The 21,220-nt window shown below is 42.8% G+C and overlaps 2 long non-coding RNA genes across 2 annotated transcripts in view; both read left to right on the top strand.

Moving 5' to 3' along the window:
• The first annotated feature begins 798 nt into the window (after positions 1 to 798).
• Positions 799 to 12,594, top strand: LOC140690732 (uncharacterized). Its single transcript, XR_012066010.1, has 4 exons — positions 799 to 1,026; positions 10,287 to 10,434; positions 11,665 to 11,724; positions 12,446 to 12,594. It is a non-coding gene; the product is annotated as an uncharacterized lncRNA (long non-coding RNA).
• Positions 12,595 to 13,430: 836 nt separating this feature from the next.
• Positions 13,431 to 21,220, top strand: part of LOC140690733 (uncharacterized) — a 51,059-nt gene continuing 43,269 nt past the window's right edge. Inside the window, exons 1-2 of the long non-coding RNA XR_012066011.1 lie at positions 13,431 to 13,674; positions 16,231 to 16,345. This is a non-coding gene — a long non-coding RNA (uncharacterized lncRNA). The remainder of the gene's footprint in view (positions 13,675 to 16,230; positions 16,346 to 21,220) is intronic.

The raw sequence follows: 21,220 nt of genomic DNA, 5'->3' as shown, positions 1-21,220 counted from the left end.
GTGGCTGGCAGTCTGGGATCAACCTGACCCATCAGGTCAGTTCAGGCACAGGCTGCGGGGATCAGGGTGCCAAGGCAGGAATTGGAACCACCTTCATCCCAGCCTGCCTCACCCTGTAGCCTCAGACATTAACTCTGAAGGTGCACACTAGGCTCGATCCCCCTCTGGTGGCAGTAGTCATCATTACTGGAGCACGGATTTCCCCAACCCAACCACAGGGTGAAGGGTGAGTGAGTGAGCTCAGGGTAGGGGTGCACTCAGATTTAAGGGGATCCCATGGTGTGGGGGTACAGGTTGAGAGGTGTGGGGCCCGATCAGAGTGGAAATGACCTGGCTGAGAGGTGAGGGGGATAATTTCAGGATGTTGGGTGTCCTGTGCTGAGGCATGAGGGGTAAGCTTGTGGGTGTAGGGGCCATAGGTTAGGACCTAGCAGGATGGAGTGTCAGGGCAGGGACCATGGTGTGAGGAGAAGGAGCCCTGTCTTCAAGGTCTGGTGGGAGACTGGGCCTGGCCAGTGGTGGGAGGGTAGTAACAGGGAGGGGAAGTTGAGCAGGGAAAGTGGGGCTGGGTGGGTGAGGCCTGGCCTAGGGCAGTCGTGGTTCTAGTTCAATGCCAGGACCCAGTCGGTGGCTGGGTGAAGGCTCTGGGGATGGAGACCCGGCGGGACAAGCAGGAGGGGCCCCACCTGGCTCCTCCCGGCCCCAGCGGCCAGGGCCGGTAAAGCAGGAGACCCACCCGAGCAGTTTGCGCTGCGGGCGGGAGGAGGAGGGGCGCGCACGCGCAGACGGACAGACGCACGGACGCCGGAACCCACCCAGAACGCGTGGAAGCTGGCGGCAGCCGGTTGCTCCTGGACCAGCTCCTGGAAGAGGAACACGGCCTGGGGCCTGGGCCGCCGCTTGCCCGCGGCTCGGCTGCCGCTGCCGGACAGTTAAGAGGGCGCTGGTGGGGGCGCGCTGCTCGGGGAGCCGGCGGGTGACGCCTGGGCTGTGCAGCTGAGGAGGCGCCCAGGGAGGGGTGCGGAGGTGAGGTCCCGGCCGCGCGTCCCGTTAGGACCCTGAGGCGGGTCCCAGCCGCCGCTGTGGTTCGTGGTAACCCCGGTATTAGTAGTTCCTGAACACCGTGTTTTTGCCGCCGCTTATACCCGGGTTTAGGAGAGCAGGTACAGCCCCGGGAGTTGGGAGGGCGCCGGACGGTTCCAGAGCATCTCCGACTGGCCCTCAGACGATGGCCTGCTCCTTGCAGGTGGGTGCGGTGCGGTCGCGGGGCCTCGGATGGAATGGGGACTGCCCCATGAGAGCCCATGGATTTGCTCCCATCTTACCTGCGGCCTGACCTTGGGGGCGGCCTCTAAAGACCCAGGTTAGTGGGACTCAGGTTACAGGTCAGTCTGCTGCTGGGAGATGGGCTCGGTGCGATGAGTGTGCTGGGATGGCTGCAGCAGCAGCGGGAAATTGTTGCAACCCCCGCGCTCTCACAGGGCAGCCCCAATCCCGCCATCGCAGCTGCCGCCTTTCCCTGACAGCACAGCACCCGCCTTCCAGGAGCAGGCTGACCTGAAACCTGAGTTCCACGAACCTGAGGCAGCAGAGGCCAAGCTCAGGCCATGCGCTGGGGAGTTTGAAGCAAATCCAAGGGCTCCCATGGGCAGACCCCATAACCCGCCACTGCCTTCAACCACACCGTGCCCTCCTCCCGAGAGCAGGCTGACCTGCGGACCGTGCCTGGAGCAGCAGAGGCCGAGCCCTGGACAGGCCATGGGGGAGATGGGGGCAAGTCTACCAGCTTGCCAGGTCGCTGCCCATCTCCCTGCCGCTGCCCCAGGTTCGTGGATCAGTTGTTTTCAAGTCAGTGGTTTCCTGAGATGCAGGCGTGGTGCAGTCAGGTGGCGGGGGCTGCAGGGAGGGGTGCTGCCCCAAGGGGAGCAGGTGGACTTGCTCCCATCTCCCCTAGGGCCAGACCTGGGGACGGCCTCTGCTGCCCCAGGTTTGCAGGACGCATGTCATGTCAGCCTGTCCCTGGGAGGAAAGCTCAGTGTACTCGGGGCAGCCTCAGTGGCTGACAAGGATTTTAGAAGTGGGCTCTAGCCCAGCATAACTAACTCTCCTTTCTTCTCCTGCTTCCTCAGTTGGTGGCTGTATCAGCTTTTTCATTATAGGTTATTGCTAGATAATGAACATAGGTTTCTGTGCTATATAGAAGAAACTTAATTTAAAATCTCTTTTTATATATAGTGGCTGACATTTGTAAATCTCGAACTCCCAAATTTATCCCTTCCTATCCCCTTTCCCTGGTAACCTTGATTGTTTACTAAGTCTGCAAGTCTGTTTCTGTTCTGTAGATGAGTTCACAGTGTCTTTTTCTCTCTTTTTTTACATTGCACATATGAGTGGTATCATTTGGTATTTTTCTGTTTCTGGCTGCTTTCACTTAGAATGACGATCTCTAGCTCCATCCATGTTGCTGCAAATGGTTTTATTTTGTCCTATTCATGGTAGAGTAGTATTCCAGTGTATAAATATGCCACAACTTCTTTATCCAGTCATCTGTTGCTACATTTAGCTTTCCTCCATGTCTCGGCTCTTGTATACAGTGGTGCTGTGAATACTGGTGTGCAGGTATCTTTTCACATTGGAGTTCTTTCCAGTTATATACCCAGATGTGGGATTGCTGGGTCATAGGGTAAGTCTACTTTTAGTTTTTTCAGGGATTTCCATGCTTTCCATAATGACTACACCAAACTAGATTCCCACCAGCAGTGTAAGAGGGTACCCTTCACTCTACAGCCTCTCTAGCATTTATCATTCATGAACTTTTGAGCGATGGCCATTCTGAATGATGGGAGCTGATACTTAATTATAGTTTTGATTTGAATTTCTCAGTTTATTAGTGATATCGAGCATTCTTTCATGTGCCTATTGGCCATTTGTGTCTTCATTGGAGAAATGCTTGTTTAGGTCTTCTGCCTATTTTAAGATTGAGTTGTTTGTTTTTTTGTTATTAAGTTGTATGAGCTGTTATATATATTCTGAAAATTAAGCCTCTGTTAGTCGTATCATTTGCAAATATTTTCTCCCATTCGTAGGTTGTTGTTTCCTTTTGTTTTACTTATGGTTGTCTTTGCTGTGAAGAAATTTATGAGTTTAATTATGTCCCTTTTGTTTATTTTTTCTCTTATTTCCATTGCCTGGGTAGATTACCCTAGGAGAATGTTGCTAAGATTTATGTCAGATAATGTTTTGCCTATGTTTTCTTTTAGGAGATTTATCATGTCTTGTCCATCTGCATCTTAAGCCTGTACTCAACATCTGTGCTTCAGTTTTGAATTTTGAGCTTCTTAGAGAAAACCTACTCTTAGCTCATACGTCAGATTCAACATGTCTAAAGCTGATTTCATAATCTTTTTTCTTGCAGCGTCTCCACTTATTCAGTGGGATAATCATTCTTTCGGTCTTGAATACACAAAGGCTTGGAGTGGTCTTTGATTTATCTTTCTCTCACCACCCTCCACATTTTGTCAGCTTCTTGAACTGTATGTTTTTGGTTTCAAGTGTCTATTCTGATTGCTGATACTCTGATGAAGAGCTTTCATCCCTGATACATGAATTTTTCCTTCTGCTGAATTCTTGGATATTCTCTCCCCCCCTTTCAGTCAACCTACAGTTTTGGTGCTCCCACATCTACAGTCAAGTCAAAGACTTAACACAACCAGATCTCAGCCAGGGAGTCTCGACCCTTCATCATTTTGGACTTACCTTATTTGTTCCAATCATTATGTAACTTAGCCTCCTAGGGTAACCTGTGCCTTATTAAAAACCAGGAGTCACCAGCCTTTTCCTATCCAGTCCTCAGTTAAAACAGCTTAGAATTGCCCTGAGAACTAGTTGGAGCCCCATCCCCTTCATAGAGTCTTCCCTATTTATTCCAAATACTTCTAGCTCCTCTTTGTATTCCTGTACTGTTTATGATCAGTAGTCTGTAATCTTGGATTTGAGTACTGACTTGGTACCATTCCTGGGTGGTTTCCAATGTGTCTCCTCACTTAGCTGGTAACTGGAGAAGACTCACTTGTTCAGCCTCCTTTATACCCCTCACCCTGCTTAGCATCGGGCAATAACAGGCATCCAGGCAGTGCTTACCTTCTTTATTTATTCGCAGTGGTGGTGGTGTGGATTATAGCTAATAACTATTAATTCAGTGTTGCAATTAAAAAAGAAAGCCAAGAAAATCCATAAAACTTTATCTCCATGTTCAGTTTAGTGCTTTACCTCAATAGTTTTCTTAAGACTGTGTTTACATTCACATAGTGTTCAGTGCTTGTACAGTTCCCTGAGGCAAGCAGGTGAGATGTCATTATGTTTGACTTTCATGTTACATTTCATATTGGATATATTTGTGCAATGACAAAACCTTCTTTTATAAGTAAACAGCCGGAAGCCCAGAGAGACTAAGAGCCTAACCCAGGGTCACCTGGTTAGTGTTTGGCACAGGCCAGGACCGCAGTTCACATCTTCCAGCTGATCCTCTTCCAGTGCCTTTTCATTCCACTGCTGGGAAATGTAGCCCCATCAGCCAAACGGCCAAGTCACATTGCTGCCCCTTTACCTGCCAGTGATGGCAGTGCTTCAAAAAGTGGCAAAGGAAAGGTCAGAAATAGGAGTGATAAAAGACATGGAAGTGCTGGAAATGGATCCTCAACCTCCTCCTCCCTACTTGAGCGCCACACAAGTGTCCCACTCTGACAGTGCTGTTCATTGTTTATAACATAGCCTTAAAATCAGACTGATCTTTTATAGGACATGCTTTTATCCTGGTCCCTTTCCTACTAGTAGTCACCGTCATGGGCAGAAAGTGCCTGGCTGTGCTCTGTTTGTCACGTAGGTGGGAGGGAAAGTGGGAGAGGGAGTTGGTTGAACTGAAGCCGAGCTTTTTACAGCTCTGTTGTTCTAGGACCAGAGCAGTTCCACTCTTGCTTTCATCACCTCTCCACCTCCGAGTCCCAGCCACCCATTCCTGCCTGCTTCCCCACATGCCACGTCCTGGGGGAGGACAGAGTGGTGGGCAATGCCCCCTCCGCCCTCTGCTCTGGGAGGTGCAGGAGTCTGCATTAACTTTTGAGCTGTTTTGGTAATTGGGCTTTTCCAGCTTTTCTAGACATCTCCTTTCCAGCTCTGAGAAATTGGAGATGTAACTTAACCATACATGGACTATACTAATGTATTCAGTGACATTAGTGTCATGTTGTCTATAATTGTGTTCTGTGACTGGATAGGAGGTTTTTTATCTCACAGGATGCTTCACATCTAATTCTAAAGTCCTAGAGGCTTGCAGGTGTAATCCAAGTTCTTACATGTCTGTAAGGTAGACATGAACATTATTTGATAATATGACCATATGTTCATAGATTACGGTTAGTCCACCGGCTCTGTATCTAATGAAAGTTTAAATACCAAACGCTTGAAGAAAATTTGCGGGCCATGTCTTTTTGCCTGTAAGTAGTTGCAAAAACTGAAATCACAACTCTACCACAAGCCACAGTGTTTCCCAGTAGAGAAAGCCCTCTAATTTTACAACCTCTAAGTAATGCAGTGGTTCTTTGAGTGAGATGAGGGATGCCAGAGTATTTTTTGGGACACTAGTGTGGCATGACAAGTATTCTGGGACTGGTTACAGTTGAATCTCTACTTCCTATATCCTGGACTGATTACAGAGGCAATGTTAGTGCGGTAACTATCATGTGAATGCAACTGTAGCTAGGAAGACAACAGAGAAAATAGAAGGGATATAAAGAAATGGAGGGACTTCATAGCAGTACAAATGGTGACTTTGACACCACCAGCTGCTGATGTGAACTTGGCAAGAATTTGTGAGAAGTGGTGGGTGTCATTGCAAGCAGGAGAGTCCTGCAGCTTTTGGGGTGAACAGGCAAAGGGGAGAGCAGATATGGTGGCTATCCAGGGGCTATTTTTGTCCTGAATGTGAAAATGTCCAGTCCCCTGTTCAATTTTGCAGCCACAACTTCACATGACTCAGGGCATTATTTCCACCAGAATACCATAAAAATATAAACAACCTCTGTTTCCCAAAGTGTTTGTTCTCGATCTGAGATGACTGTCCTGTGCTGGTAGGTAAGTGGGCGATGGGGCCTATTACATCACCCCCTTTCACTAGAAGTCTACCTCGCTGCTTTTCAACCTACTCCTAGAGGTGCTGTCATTCTGTTACACCTAGGCCTGTAAGACCGTCTTGCCTGAATCCTCACGTGAAGAGGGATGGTTATGTGCAGTTTTAAAAAATTGCTTGGGTCATGTGGTCCTTTGTTCCTTCCATTGGAAATCACTATTCCAGAGCAAATAGTATGCATCTATACAAACTATATTGTTTGTAAGATGTCTTTAGAGGTTTTGCAGTAGGTTTAAATATTTGCTTGGTGATGGCATCTTGATTGATTGAAGGAGGCAACCCTCACTAGGGGCATTGTGTGCTTTCTGTCTGAGAGTTCCTTTACTGGCAGCAGAGTGTTCGTAGGCAGAGTTAGAAAGTTACCTGATCTGAGAAGCCGAATTTGCCCACAGCTGGGAATTGGCGGAAGAGTCTGTTATGGAAGGAAAGCTTTAGGATTACCTGGTAGCAGAGTTCTGGGATCCAAACCCTGGGAAACCTCAGCTTTTGTAGAGTATGTTCTGTAACAATAGGCTATAGGATAATTTTTACACTTGTTATAGGATGTAGAGTTGGGGAAAGGCTTAAAAGTGCAAGAACCTTAAAAGAGAATCTCCGAATATTTTAAAGAAGACAGTTCTCAGAATGAGAGCTTTTCTGGAAAAGACTAGCTCTTCACTTCACAGGGGAAGCAGGGAGCAGGTGTAACTGCACTTACGGTAACTTAAAAGGTAAACCTTACCCTCCCACTTAGCTGTTTCCTGGTGTAGGTTCATCTCCCACATCTGTAGTTTTAGACCTGATGTGTCATTTTCTGGTACTCCATTCTGCTTCTTAGTGAGAGACTGACCCAAAGTCACATAGCAATTGAAAAATTGCGCAAAGGTCTTTATTGTTAAAAATGTGGACCTGTGGCAGGGTGCTGCATTTGCAAGTGACTTTCAGTACAGAGACCACTGAAAAGAATGCAGTGTTATTTCTTATTTTATTCCTTTAAGCCTTTGAATAGAAGGTTTTCTTTGCAGAGTGTCTGGAGTACATCAGAACAAGCAGGAACTAAAATAGCTTTAAGAAAGCTCCAGTATAGACGTTGCTTATAGTGTGGTATCTGTCTTATGTTAATTCTTTAAAGCAGGAAGTTGTAACTCTCAATTTCTTAAGCAAATATAAACATTCTTGACTCTTATTGACGTTCTTTGTTGGGTGAAGCTGCTTTTGCTTCCATTCTGAGCATTGAAAGGCCTTCTATGATACTTCTACCACTCCTCAGTATTTTATTTTCCCTCTGTTGTGAACTTGTTTTTAAACTTGAAGCATATACAAATATCACTAACTTGCTACATATGTAGATATTCTGTGTTACATACTCAGAAAGTTTGTGTACATCACACGTATCTACATAATTCCCCCCTTTCCAACTGTGTTCCTGATGAAAGGATGGTGGGAAATGGCATTATGGGGATATGTCTTACAGTACACAGTGTTTCCCCTGTTCCCTCTACCATATCTGGATGTTCTTTCATCTTCCAGCTTCTAGACTTACTAGCTCTTTTTCTTAAGCCAGGTGTATCTCATCCCCCTGCGCACACACACATGTGTACACACACACACACACACACATTCTACTGTAGGGAGTAGTGTGCACCATCCAATTCTCCCACTCCAGCTCTGGACCCACCCACTGGAGGCAGTGTCTTGCACGAATTAATTTGTAAGTTGCTTTTTAAAACTCGAGTGGTCAGGAAATAGGACTGATATCCACACCTAGTAGGCAGGCCCTCAAGGACAACTTCTATGGTTAATGCCAGGTTATCTTAATGTTTGAGTACCTGGGTTTCATGTCTTCCTGTGCCACCTGTGTGACCCATGATTCCCACATTTCTGTCTCCTGCTAGAATTTTTCTCTCCAACTCTGGACTCTTACAATCTTCTGCTGATTTGACATCTTCACTTGAAACTCTGATATCTTAAAAGCAACATGTGTAAAAACTGAGCTCTTTGTTCTCCTACACCCCAAACTGGTTCTTCCTGCAACCTCCCCCATTCAGTTAGTGGAAACTTAATCCATCCAGCTGCTTGGGTCAAAAAACTTGGAGTTATTCTGACTTTCACTGACATACCACATGAATTCTGTCAATAGATCTGGTTTAACACTGCCTTTAAAACATATCCAGAACCCAGCCACTTCTCACCATGGTTCCTGCCTCCACTGCTGCTTCCCTACCCTGAGCCACTGTCCTCTCCTCCTGCACAGCCCTTCTCAGAGGCTTCCCTCCTTTCATCTCTGACCCGTTTCGACTAGTCTCACCTGGCAGTCAAGTGAGCCTCGAAAACCTAAGTTAGATTGTGTCGTCCTTCTGCAGTGCCTCCCCATTTCACTCTGGGTAAAAGCCACAGTCCTTACAACGTCCTCCAAGGCCATACAGGATCTGCACTGACCCTTCTCCGCAGCTCCAGCCGTGCCCCCATTCTGGAACATGCGAAGTGCACGCTGGCCTCGGTGATGGTTATTCCGTCCACCTGGGACTTCTCACCTCCAAGTCTTAGTTCTAACCTCAGTCCTCAGTGTGGCCTGCTCTGGTATTTAATACAACATCACCCTCATCCCATACCCTAAACTCTCTTTACCTTGCCCTTTTTTGATTTTTCCATGGTTCCTCTTTCCTAACATGCCACCTCCTCTGCTGCTCTGTTGTGTGAATTGTCATCTCCACCCCCATCCCAGCTAGACTCCAACAAAGCTCCGTGAGGACAGGATTTTGTATTGTTTATTTATCTATTCCAACTGCCTAGACTAGTCCTGGGTACATAGTAGGCAATCAAAAATTATTTGCTGAATAAATTAAAAGACTATTTTAAAAATGAATCATCCTTTCAGGAATGGGTGAGGATAGGAAGCTGCATCAAGGACAATGGTGCAGTAAATAATGATATTTGCCTGTTGTTCTTTGTGTGATTTATATATGTGTTTTAGTCTTAATTTTGTATCCCAGTTTCTTAATTTAATATCTGTATTAAGGTGTAATTTACAGGCCATAAAATTCACATATTATAATTGTACAAGTCAGCCATTTTAGCTATTTCTAGATTTGTGCAACTTTGTCCTCACAAAGTCCCCTTGTGTCCGTCCATATGCAGTTTGCCCCCCCTCAGTGGCACCCTGATTTTATTTCTTTTTTTTTTTTGGCAATCACATCTCAAACGGATAATTTACACAGCAGTACTAATATAGCTTTGCACTTTTAGAAATGACACACTTAAATATGAAATTAGCGGTCATTGCTGAATGTAGGTAGCAGTATCAGACATTGGTGAGAAGAATGGACCTGAGTGTCAGACTGGCTGCAGTCTTACCCAGCTCCACCATTTACCAAGTTACCCAAATTATTTTCTGCCTCAAGCTCTTTATCTGTTATATGGGGGTAATAATAGCAGCTTACAGAGTTGTTGTGAGGATTAAGCAAACAGGGAAACAAAATTTAGTATAGTGGCCTGCTTATGTTATTACCTAAGAAATAACCTTGCAGGTAGAGGGCAAAATTCAAATCAGTTTCTAAAGTATATGTAAAATATAATCCAGTTCCTGCCTGGTTTGTAAACACTTATGCCTACTGAAGAATTTAAAAGCAGGCTAATTTCCAACAGAAAAGATCATTTCTCAGCATTTCTTTCAAAGAGAGCTGCAAAATCACTTTTACTAACTAAATGTTCCATGCCCAACTCTGACAGAAATTTGACAACAGGGACGTAATTATCTACATTTTTGTTAAAATGATGCTGACCATCAGGAAGTGTTCTCAATTATATTTTAGCCTTTATGTTGAGAAATACTGTGAGACTTCTTCTAAATTAATGGGTGGGGGCATTCATTGTAGCTCTTGTAGCCTGATAAGCCTGCACTAAATTATCTTTTTTAAACTTTTAATTAAAGTAATAAATTAATTTTTTGCTGGGGGGTGGTAATTAGGTTTTTATTTATTTATTTTATTTTTAGAAGAATTACTGGAGATTGAACCCAGGCCCTTGTGCATGCTAAGAACATGATCTTTCACTTGAGCTATACCCTCCCCCCTAAATTATCTTTAATAAGGTCTTTTTCTCTGTTTTGTTACTTTATGTACAGAAGCACAAAGCAGGGTCATCAGAAGCCTCTCAATCACAAAGATGATAGTAGTGAAAAACATTGCACAGTGACAGTGAATCCTTGGCATATGAAGAAAGATTGTAAAGTCCTGAATGAATTAAGAAGGTATTGTTACCTTAACATACATGTAAGCATGGCTCTCTTACCTTTATTTTTCACTTTATAATGAAAATAATCCCCACCTGTCAAGGTTGCTTTGTTTGATAGAGGGAATATCTAAACCCTTTTCTGCAAGTTTTTTAAATAAGTAAGAGCAGTTAATTTATCAGAAGTGTGAATGGTGTAATCTGGTCTGTGTAGTATGGTAGCCACCAGCCACATGTGGCTATTGTGAATTGAGATGTTCTATAAGTGGAAAATACATAATAGATTTTCAAGACTTTGTACAACAAAAATAATGTAAAATATTATTAATAAGTTTTAAAAGTGTCAATCACACTTTTGAAATGATAGTATATTGGATATTTTGGGATAAATGTAATTATTACTGGAATTAATTTCACTTGTTCCTTTTTATTTTCTAAATGGGATTACTGGAAAATTGTGACTTGCACTATGTTTCTGTTGACAGTGCTGGCTTCTAACTTATTGCAAATAATATGAAAAGAAAACTTTGATTAAAAATTTTGTAATTGAGTAGTTGATTTGCATCATATTAGTTTCAGGTGTACAAAACAGAGGCTCAACATTTTTATAGATTATATTCCATTTAAAGTCACCATAAAATAATGGCTATATTTCCCTGTGCTGTATGATACAGCCCTGTAACCTATCCATTTTATACTTAGTACTTTTTACCTCTCAATCCCCTAACCCCTTCCTGCCTCCCCTCTTCTCCTTCTCCCCATTGGTAACCACCAGTCTGTTCTGTGTACCTGTGAGTCTATTTCTGTTTTATTATAGTCATTAATTTGTTTTATTTTTTAGATATACATATAAGTTAATACATAGAATATTTGTTTTTCTTTCTCTGACTTATTTCACTTAGCATAATACCCTGTAGGTCCATCCATGTTATTGCAAATGTCATTATTTTATTTTTTAGTGGCTGAACAGTATTCCATTTGTGTGTGTGTTCATGTGTATATATGCGTGTGTATATATATGCATACATGTATATATACATATATATATATATATATAATATACCACAACTTCTTTATCCAGTCATCTGTCAGTGAACATTTGGGTTGTTTCAGTGTCTTGGCTATTTTAAATTGTGCTGCTGTGAATATTGGGGTGCATGTGTCTTATTGAATTAAATTTTTCTCCAAACATATATCCATGAATGGGATTGCTGGATCACACGGAAGTCTATTTTCATTTTTTTATGGAACCTCTTTTCTGTCCTCCATAGAGGCTGCACCAATTTACATTCCCACCAACCGAGTAGGAGGGTTCCTTTTTCTCTTAAAAGGTAAAAAATTCTCTACATTTACCTACTTTCCTTTCAGTTTAGGACACAGTTTGGCAAAAGCAAGATAGAATTTAATAGGAGTAAATACAGTATTTATTTTGAATGTCCATGCATTATGGATAGATATGTTATTGATGAGTTGGTTCCCTATTTTTGTAGGTGCAGATGTTTTTATAGCTTCACAGACATTTCAGTCTTGCAGAGAGAAAAATTTCTTTGTATTTTGCTGAACTTGTCCGGGTGTCTTTATCGGATTTGGTCCAGGCCTGCAGAGGTGAATACACATCCAAACCTGAACCATTTGAATGTCTGCAAGATATTAAGAGTCTAGAATATCAGATCTGGACTGTAACTCTGGTAAATGACATCAGTGACTGGACTCAAGAAAACTCCATTTGAGGGCAAAACCTTTCATAAGCCAAAAAGGCTTTGAAACTCTGGCAAAGCCAGAGACTTTTGTGCGCCACTTATGGCCACAAACCCATGAGGACAACCACAGGCCTTCTGGAGTGCCAAGGAAATTCCATGTGAGGAGTCCAGCACTCACAGGAATCCAACAAGTCCCTGTCTGCCAGAGCACCTTCATTGCTACTGTGCTGTTTTGAGTAAATGTCTTTTCATCAGGTTCAAATTGGTTTGTTGTTATTTTTTTGCATAAAAAAACAAATTCTTGTTCCCTGGTGTAAGTAAAAGCCTAACACTTTCTGATTTCTTTTGACAGAGAAAATATGAGCCTGTGGATCTAACCTCATCTGTGATGGTCTGCAGCTGGGAGCAACCAGATCAGTGTCAGTCCCCTTGCAGCCATTGGCTGGGAGCCTGCATGTTCCTTGGAATGGTATTTGAAACATGTCACACTAGCCGTGCATTTGCTGTGGGCTGGGAGGCGAGTCAGTCAGAATCTGCATTATGGAATGTAAGTTTCAGATCCACAGCTAGGAGATCTTTTTTAATAGCCAGAGAATATAGTCATAAATATATCTATTAATGTATTTATGCAAGAAACTTTTTAAAGATTTTTTTATTATAAAAAGTTACCCCCAAAATTGAAAGTGAAAGAACAGTGGAATTAAAAACCATCTGTACCTTAATTATATATAAAGGATCATAAAATCCTTCTAAACTTTTTTTTGTTCAAATGAAGATATTTTTCCCTTCCAAAAAGGAAAATTATTATTTCACATTTTTTTTGTTTTCTCCTTTTATTATATATTCCATATCAATAAATATAAATCTTTTAAATCCCTTTTAATGGCTGTTTAACAATATATTGAACAGATATGTAAATAGTTCTAGGTTTCAGAAATTTAAAAAATTGTCATTACAATACCACTGCAAAGAATATTTTGGTGTTTCTATTTTTAGTTACTAATTTGGACTAAAAATTAACAAGTTTGCTTTTCTTTATCTAAAACATTGGTTATTTTATGAAGGAACTGTAAGGAATTTAAAAAACTTTTCAGTAATTTCAACAAAGAAATTATCTTTAAGGCAAAAATGTATGATGTATTGCAAATCTATTTTTATTATATCTTCACTTTTACCAGTGTGACATATGTGTGTGTTTGCACAAGTGCTTTAACTACCAGCAACGTAGGAAAAATCTGTATACTAAAAATGTGAAAATATTTTCCTGGTTTGTGTTTTCATTCTCCCAATATAGGTTTTGGATGACAAGCTTGTATTTGCAAAAGTACACCCCCTGTGGGAGGTGTTCTGTACATACGCTGAGATACTGCACATAATATTGCCTCTGAAGCCCAATGATTTGAAAACCCGGTCCTCAGCCTTTGATAACTTCAGCTGTTTGATGAAAGTCCTCCAAGTGGATGAAAGTATCAACAACCGGAACAAGAGTTTTTCATTGCCCTATTTGAGAAGAGCTCCATGAAAGACTTTTATATTCAGGATAGAGATACATTCTTCAATCCAACCACCAGAAACCGCATTGTAAGTCTAAACCGAGTTTAGCTGCTGTCTTGGGGGTGATTTAGAACCTGCTGTTGAATTATCAGTGATTTGGTTTGGTTGGTTTGATTTGGTTTTTAAAAGCTGCCCATAAAAAGGAAAAAAGAGAAAGAAAAGAAATATGCCTACAGATTCCTGTTAGGATAGTAAACAGTGGCTGGTTAGTTACCTTGTATAAGCCACAAGCTCTCTTAGAACATTTTTAGGTTTACTTCATCCTTTCTCAGATCAAGTATCAAGTAAGGGACAGTGTTAAAAAAAATTCAGGATTAACAGGTTTGTGAGCTCCAGGATTTGCAAGGCAGCTTTCCCTCCCCATGGTGTAAGTCAAATGGCAGAATTGAAATAAAGCACCTCATGTATCCTCCGGTGTTAACAGGAAAAGGCTAATCTTCTTGACCTTGTTTCTTCCTGGGTAAAATGAAGATAATATATCAGGAGGCGACAAGCTCATTTAAGGCAGGAAACATGTTGTCTTGTTCACTGCTGAATCTCAGGCACCGGGAAGGCTGAGTTTAACGAGTGAATGAATGAACTGTACTTCCCCCACAGTTACCATGTGGGACAGTGAGGATTAGCAGCTAAGAGCATAGACTCTAGAGGGGAGGGCACAGCTCAAGTGATGGGGCACATGCTTAGCAAGCATAAGGTCCTGGGTTCAGCCCCCATCACGTCCTCTAAAATAGACATATAACCCTAATTACCTCCCCACCCCCCACCAGAATTACCTTATTATCTCCCCACCAACAAAGAAAAAAAAAAAAGAGAAGTGGCCAAGAGCGTAGACTCAAGCTGGAACACCTGTGTTGGTTTCTCGCTGTCGACCTTGTAAATGTCATTTACCCTCTGTGTCTATCAAGTTCCTCACCAATAAAATGGGGATAATTGTAGTACCCACCTCGTAGAGGTGCTATGGGGATTAATGAATCTGTGTCAGTGATACAACTGCCCTGGCTTATATTAAGTACTATGCATCTGTCAGCTCTTTTCATAATTACTGACAGATGTTATTATCGACAAAAGACATATTAGTTCTTTGAAAGGGAAATGCATGTTAGACCATTTCATTTATCACTTTCTGTAATTCAGGCTTTTCCCTCTGAAATACCATTTTATGTCTGTACACTAGAAAGCCACAGGGCTTTCCAAATTTCATCTGTCTGGGTTCTTGTCATGATGGCAATACTGCAGATTGCTGACATTTTTTAGGGACTCTGTCTGAGATGACAGCAACCCCTCAAATTTAGGAGCTCTTCTCTAACTGATAACATCTCGCTAGAAATGAAGTTTTTATAATGTAACAGCTTCAGACGCTTAATGATGCCATAAATGCAAGGATGTTATATCTAAGCTCTTTAAATAAATCCTGCCATTGAAATAAAGGAAATACTATATTATAGCCCTCTATGACTTTGTTATCTTTGCTATCCATTTATCTGACTCTCTAAGACCAAAGAAAGCAAATACTAAGATTGATCATTACTACTATGTGGTACACGTATTTGTGGATGAAGACAATATTGAAATGCACTGTTTAAGATATTAAAATGGACACTAAACAGCTTCTTGATGCATATGCATGAACAGAACAGGGAGCTGGGTGCAGGGAGCAGACACTGAGCTTCCTGGATTAGAGACCCAGCTTAGCAGTCCAGCCCAGCAGTCCACATGTTTCATATTTATGTCCCAGCAAAATTAGCAGTGAGAGTCTTAAATGAACTTTGGGGACACTTGCAAACAGCTGTCATGATTACTATTGTGGGACACCAGGAATCTACAGTGTTTAGTTGGTATCTGTGCATAACCAGTTCTTTTCCACTAAAGCTTCTTGTAATTGCTGGTCCCACATCCAGGCTGAGGAATCATCTCATGTGGTGTTTGGGAGGGAGGTAAGTGGAGTCAGGACCCTTGTTAAGGCTGGGTGGGTAATAATCTGGTGCTAGTACAAGACAAAGGAAAGTAGGTCAGGTGGGAAGGAGAATGACTGGATTTAAACTTTGTTTCTTGAGTAAGCTAAATATATAACATCATGTCAAGTTACTTTGTTGTTTATATTCCATGTGCTGTCACCGAATAACTACTGAATTGTGGGGACAAAAATGCCTGGGTTTTAGAATTGACCCTGCCCCTAACCTGTCAGGGTCCAAGTTCCTCCGGGTGTCCAAAGAGGGGGCTGGACCATCAGGTGTCCCTCCACTGCAGCAGTTTGGGCACTTGGGTGGACTAGATTTTTGCTGTGGAACACTGGCCCGGTTGTAGAACATTAAGCATCTGCAAGGCTCTCACCAGGTACCCACGGTGGTCCCAGGACTGTGACATCCAAGCGTTCCTTTCCACCCACGTTTGCAAATGACCCTCAAGGGGTTAATATTAATCCTGGGTGAGAATTATGAAAAATTATATGGTACCTCCATCCCTCCTGGCAAGTGAGGGCCCCTTATTTACAAATGACCATGAAGTGTTAGCACCAAATTTTATCAACAGAACATGTGAACATTTTGTGACAGTGACGCTCACCTGTTTGCTTCTGATTCCCAGTGCCACTTCAGCCTCCGTCAGAGGACCTCAGCTGCCCCAGTGATCAGGGCCTTCTGTACAGGGAATGGGCTCCTCCTCGAAGCACAGACAAGCAGCAGCCCTTAGGTCTCATCAGGTGAGCTGTTGTGGAGAGCACCCCAGTGGGAAGGGCTCAGGGTTGTCCTCATGGCATCTGAGTGTGACAGTCCTCCAAGAGTGTTACCAACCAGGAAGCTCACAGGAGCTCTGAGCTTCGTTGCCCCAAGTTTTTACTGCAGGCTTTATTACAAAGCCATGATTTATTGGGTCACTACCGACATGGCTAACCCAAACCCTAACTGTAAGTCAAACCTTTCCTTAGCCCTAAATTTTGAGCCCCTTCCTCTCCTGGTGGCCACTCACTTGTCACAAAGCTCAAAGCCCCACTCCTCTAATCACATGGTTGGTGTCTCTGGCTGGCCAGTCCCCATCCTGAGTCATCTCATGAACACAAGCCATCCAAGGTTCCACCATGAATAGCAAAGACACTCTTATCTTGGGAAATTTCGAGGCTTTAGCGGTTGCTGCCTAGGAACTGGGAACAAAGACCTACCAAATTCTTCATTACATAGGAGTAAATGTTATATTTCATTTAAATTATAAAATAAGAGAGAAATTCTCACTGCTTTTCTGTATCTGCTGTTCGACACCGTTTCACTACACCACGTGATTGTAATGTCACGCTCAGCATGTGTCTTCTCAGAGCACCAGCGCCGGCTGCTCCCCGGGGGCTTATGCTGTTTGGGCAAGGCTGCTGGGGGGATGGAGGCCAAGGACAACCGAGAAAACAAAAATAATCGTGCAAATAAGGAAACAATGTCAGATTGAAATGAAGAAATAACACAGTGTTGAGATGGGAGACTTGGGGGGAAGTGAGTTAAGAAAGCTATCTTTGAGTAGGTTACATGTGAGCTGAGATGGCGATAAGGAGGCTGGAATTTGAAGATCTGGGAAAAGTCACCCATGGAATAGAGGCAGCTTGTCCATTGGCCCCGAGGCACAAATGTGCTCAGCAGGTTTGTGGAGACACTGGAGCCAGCGCTGGTGAGAGTGATGAGACGCGAGGTTTAGAAGGGCATCAGGAGCACGGAAAGGAGTGTAGACTCTAAGCGCAGTGAGAAGCAGTCATGATAGCTTAAGCACTTAAGTAATTTTCTCTCACTCACATTTTGCAAAGATAATGTGGAGAATGTATGGCAGGGACCCAGGAAGCAGGGAGGCCAGGTAGGAGGCTCTTGGATTGGGCCAGTTGAGAGATGGTGGGAGCCAATGAGGAATGCATTTGGGGAGTGGGGCTGACGGGATGCAGTTATGGGCTGGCTGTGGATGGTTAGGAGAAGAGGAGGGTCAAGGTAGCCCCAGGTCGGTCTGGAGCCAGGTGTCTGTTCTTTCTTATCTCAGTGCCCCATGCAGGTGCCCACCTACTTGGGCAAACCTCTTAACCTTCAAAGTGAGGATTTTAAAACACTGAAGTCTATTTGTTGTTTCACATTTTATGGAAAGATTCAAACATGTACAGAAATAGAGAGAACAGTACAGCCAGCCTGCCTGGTTGTTATCAGTCACCCAGCTCCAGAATTATAAACTCAGAGTCACTGTTGTTGCATCTTTCATCTCCATCTCCTCCCCTCCCCCACTATGGGGTCATTTTGAAGACAATCCTACATAGCTTAACCTTTCATTAGTGAAATGACAAGGTCTCTTTCAAATAAAATTGGAATATTCCTTTTTTTTAGGGTTACAAAATAATTCCCTGCTTGTCACAAAAATACACTTTTAAGTAGTTTTGGGGTTGAAATCAAGATCCAGACAAGATTCAGACATTGCAGCTAGCATATCTCTCAAGTGCGTTCTAATCTATAATTTTCCTGTTTCTCATTTTCCTTGAAATTGCTGAAGGGTTTCTCTATTTCCTGTTTGGCTGATTTCATTCTCCCCTATGGTGTTAGACTTGTTTCTCCATTCTATGTATTGGCTTTAGCTAAGTGATTTAATCCTCCCCTAAAAGCTTGATCTGATTGAGGTTCAACTTTGTGCAAAAATAATTGTTATGTGAAGTTTTGTACTCCTGTCATAAGGTACATAATATTACATTCGACTCTCTTTTTTGTGATGACAGCAGCCAATAATGATTGTCACCCGGGATCATTATTTCATAAGGAATTTTATTTCATGTGGTCATACTCTAATTTCCTCCCTCAATTATCAGCAGGATCACAGTCATGAAGAGGTACTTTCTCCTTAACCCGGGTTATCCTTTAGAACACAGTTTTAAAGGAGGATATTTGTTAATATGTAAATATTTAAAATTGATAATTTTTTTTTCTTTTTAATTTTTTTTTCTAATGGAGGTACTGAAGATTGAATCTAGGACCTTAAGCATGCTGAGCACACACTCTGCCACTGAGTGTACCCAATCCCCCTTGAGATTCATATTTATATGATATCTTCCTTCTGTTATTTTTGTTTTATGTTATACAGAATTTGAAGGCAGGGCAATGGGTTTGACCACTCTTTAATCATTCTTTATGGGCTTTTGGGGTTTGTGTGTGTGTTTGTGTTTGTAAAGAAAACAATTTTCCTACTATTTTAAGTATGTATTGCTAAGGCAATTATGTTGATCTTTTCCCTGATCCTGGTCCATGTATTCCCATGTTACTTCCCACTAGTGGCCCCATGAGCTCTGTGACAAGACTAGCATGTCCTTAATCCATGTGGAAGGAGATCTGAAGAGATTTATTCAAGGAGATGAAATTTGTAGACAATGTATTGGAAAGTATTGTGAAAGTTGTTCGTTAAGAGAAGGTCTGAGGTTGAATTATTAAGTGCACAGAAATCTAAGCTATGAAAAACCAAGACAATTATTAACTCCAGGAAAACGAAGTAGGGAAGAAAAGGTAAGACTAGCACAAATTGCTACAGCTTTGAATAGTCTGTACAGAGTAATAATAATGTAAATCAAGGATACTGAGCTGATGAAAATTATAATGTAATTGTATCAAAAGGTTGGAAGAATGAAGGTTTGGGTGTGTAGATGAGATGGGGTTTGAAAGAGAGCTGAATCCTCATTTTCCAAAATAGAAAGTTAAATAGGTGATACATAAAGCTGAAAAAGTCAGTAGGCTGTGTTACAAGGATATTAGTCAGAGAAAGGGAGTAAGTATTCCAAGAGTCAGCAGTAGGAGCTGAACGTGGTTGTTTCTGGCCAGGAAATGGGGTGGTTGATGGGAACTGCTCCTTTTTACAATCGGTGTTCGAGAACTGTTTGACTCTTTATTAAATGTATGGCATTACTTTGATAAAAAGAAATCAAAGCTGAATTTTGAAAAAAAAAATTGGGGTGCTTTTGACAGACAGAGATAACAATCAGGCAAAACTACATTTGAAGGGATCCTCATTATTCCTTGCCTTTCAGCAAGGACTAGGAGGCAGATATCTGTTTAAGGTTCAAAAATTCTGTCTGACCTTCCTGCCGACTTGTAACCTTTGGAAGTAATGAACTCCCCGTCACTGTAAATATCCAGGCAGAGGCTGCCTGACCAGCTCTCTAACTGTAGCAGGGTGTGTTTACCATTGGGCAGTTAGAGCAGGCAACTTCTAACATTCTTTCAGTTTTGAATTTGGCATTTTCAGGATGGATAGTTGATAAGAATGTATTACAAAAAGCTTAACAAGAAAGAGTCCAAGACATCTCAAACCCATTGCCAGGGTTTTCTCTGCCAGACACCATCCTGAGCCTGCCACCCGTGAGCCAGGCCACAAAGCCCAGTCACATGAGAATGAACACACTTTTTCGCTCCTATCTGATTTGGCATCGGGCTCAGCCCTTTTCCCCATGGAATGGTCCATGCCCAGGGCTCTGACTATGGAGCTGGTCTCACAGCAGCCCTGTGAGTGCTGGTCCAGCCTCCGGGGTTCCTGCGTGAAGTTTTCCAGGATTCCAGGCTATTCTCGGAGCTGAGTCCCCCCTAGGCTAAGCCCACGGAACTCATCTCAGCTCCAGACTGAGCCGGAAGCCTCAGAGAGAACTCAGAGCTGAGGAAATCCACAGGTTTTACCCAGCACTGCCGAGTCATCAGTGAGCCAGTTGAGGGAAGGTTCAGCAACAGCAAGACACACCTGAGCCGCCGTCTCATTGTTCCGCCTCATCCCTAAACTCTCTGTGTCTGCCTGTCTGTGTCGGTCTCCCTTTTAGGATCAGCCTGGCACCACTTAATGCCCTGCCTCCTTTCTTCTAATCTTGCCTCCCTGGCCTGTTCCATCTACTCCAGGTTAACTGAGAAGAGGTTTTAAAACCTAGGAACAACAGACGTGCTAGATACAAAGAATACAAGGCAGTGCCTTCCTCAGTCACATCCCTCCTGCCCTCTCCCATTCCCACAATGAGTTTTATAAATATTTTGTCAGACAGACATTGCACTCCCAGTTGTTATCATTATCAGCCATTTCCTTATTATCTGTGGTTTACGATGTATTTGCTCCAGGGACATTCCCGAGATAAGGCAGGAGCAGATGACTGAGCCACTTGTTGATGTCCACTTGTGTCAAGCCTGTTAAGAATGATTTTTGGGGGGATTTGTTGAATGTGCCAGACTGTCCAGTGAGTGGTGATGATCCCCTGCATCTGCTCTGGAGTCAGCCTCGTCCTCTCCTTTGCTCTGTTCTCATTTATCTCTCTTCAGCAGGTGAGCCAGTGATCTGTACTTCTATGATACATAAAACACTTCTTATTTCACGGTAGAATTTGGGGGCTGCTATGAAAACGCATATGTTTTAAGAGTGAATTGAGTCGGAGGATTAAACTTAAAGCCCCCTTGATTTAGAATCAGAAATTAATATGATGGAGGGAGGGTATAGCTCAGTGGTAGAGTGCATGTCTAGCATGCATGAAGTCCTGGGTTCAATCCCCAATGCCTCCATTTAAAAACAAATAAATAAACCTAGTTATGCCCCCGAAAAAAGAAAAAAATAA

The sequence above is a fragment of the Vicugna pacos genome, chromosome 31 (genome assembly GCF_048564905.1).
Source record: "Vicugna pacos chromosome 31, VicPac4, whole genome shotgun sequence".
Classification (NCBI taxonomy): Eukaryota; Metazoa; Chordata; class Mammalia; order Artiodactyla; family Camelidae; genus Vicugna; species Vicugna pacos.
Note: the sequence above shows the minus strand (reverse complement) of the source record. Positions and strands in the feature narration are given on the sequence as shown.